The 1358-nt window shown below is 44.8% G+C and overlaps 1 protein-coding gene and 2 long non-coding RNA genes across 4 annotated transcripts in view; 1 reads left to right on the top strand and 2 right to left on the bottom strand.

Annotated features, from left to right (window-relative positions):
* LOC117956476 (oocyte zinc finger protein XlCOF6.1-like) overlaps positions 1-1358 on the bottom strand; it is a 59752-nt gene that overhangs the window by 41656 nt on the left and 16738 nt on the right. The window contains exon 1 of one of the 2 annotated variants that reach the window (XR_004659280.1): positions 1164-1189. The exons of the other annotated variant lie outside the window; for it this stretch is intronic. The gene's annotated coding sequence lies outside the window, so the exon portion shown is untranslated. Of the gene's footprint in view, positions 1-1163; positions 1190-1358 lie in introns of those variants that run through there. 2 annotated transcript variants of the gene reach the window in all.
* LOC117956513 overlaps positions 645-1358 on the top strand; it is a 6049-nt gene continuing 5335 nt past the window's right edge. Inside the window, exons 1-2 of the long non-coding RNA XR_004659298.1 lie at positions 645-818; positions 903-986. This is a non-coding gene — a long non-coding RNA (uncharacterized LOC117956513). The remainder of the gene's footprint in view (positions 819-902; positions 987-1358) is intronic.
* Positions 709-1146, bottom strand: LOC117956499. The gene is made up of 3 exons (XR_004659282.1): positions 925-1146; positions 858-862; positions 709-752 (listed from the first exon to the last, which is right to left on the bottom strand). It is a non-coding gene; the product is annotated as an uncharacterized LOC117956499 (long non-coding RNA).

Raw genomic sequence — 1358 nt, 5'->3', positions numbered from 1 at the left:
CCTGGCTGGTTCTGGTCCTCCACAGTCCCCTCCATCAGCTTCTGTTTCCATCGGACCAACACATTTATGCCTTTTGACATAAGAACAGCAGCCAGATGTTTTGTTTCAAACACTGCAACTCAATCTTCTCTCTCCTGTGTGGACTGCCATGTGTTGCTGTACATGTCCTCTCTGTGTAAAAGATGTATTACAGACTGGGCAGCTGAAAGGTTTTTCTCCTGTGTGGATCCTCATGTGTCTCTTCAGGGTTCCTTGTTCAGTGAAAGCTTTATCACACTCAGGGCAGCTAAAAGGTTTTTCTCCCGTGTGGATTCTCATGTGTGTCCGTAAAGTTCCTCTCTCTGTAAAAGATTTATTACAAACTGAGCAGCTAAAAGGCTTTGCTCCTGTGTGGTTTCTCATGTGTTTCTTCAGTTTTGACTTGAAGCCAAATCTTTCCCCACACTCAGAGCAGCTGAATCGTTTCTTGAATATTGAGCTATCTTTCAGAGAGTTTAAAGCTGACTGAGGTTCTCTGGTCTCCTTCCAATCAGCACTGTCATCAGTCTCAGGATCAGAAGGGTCTCCAGTCTGGTCTTCAGTCTTTGGTTGTAAAAGTGGATGTGAGTTCCTGGCTGGTTCTGGTCCTCCACAGTCCTCTCCATCAGCGTCTGTTTCCATCGGACCAACACATTTATGTCTTTTGACAAGGGAACGCCAGACAAATCTTTTGTTACAAACACTGCAGCTGAATCTTTTCTCTCCTGTGTGGACTACCATGTGTGACTGTAAATGTCCACTCTGTGTAAAAGATTTCTTACAGACAGAGCAGCTGAAAGGTTTTTCTCTTGTGTGGACTCTCATATGTCTCAGGAAACTTCCTCTCCATGTAAAAGATTTTTTACAAACTGAGCAGCTAAAAGATTTCTCTCCTGTGTGGACTACCATGTGTGACCGTAAACTTCCACTTTGTGTAAAAGATTTCTTACAGACTGAACAGCTGAAAGGTTTTTCTCCTGTGTGAGTTAGCCTGTGTGTCCTCAGGTTTCCACTATCAGTGAAAGCTCTACCACACTCTGAGCAGCTAAAAGGCTTTTCTCCTGTGTGGATTCTCATGTGTCTCTTCAGCTGTGCCTTGGTGCCGAACCTTCTCCCACACTCAGAGCAGCTGAATGTGTTCTTACATCTTGAATCATGTTTCATAGAGTCTGAAGCTGACTGAGGTTCTCTGGTCTCCTTCCAATCAGCACTGTCATCAGTCTCAGGATCAGATGAGTCTCCAGTCTGGTCTTCGGTCTTCAGTTGTAAAAGTGGATGTGAGTTCCTGGCTGGTTCTGGTCCTCCACAGTCCTCTCCATCAGCTTCTGTTTCCATGTGTT

The sequence above is a fragment of the Etheostoma cragini genome, chromosome 14 (genome assembly GCF_013103735.1).
Source record: "Etheostoma cragini isolate CJK2018 chromosome 14, CSU_Ecrag_1.0, whole genome shotgun sequence".
NCBI classification, from domain to species: Eukaryota; Metazoa; Chordata; class Actinopteri; order Perciformes; family Percidae; genus Etheostoma; species Etheostoma cragini.
This window is presented reverse-complemented; position numbering and strand designations above follow the sequence as displayed.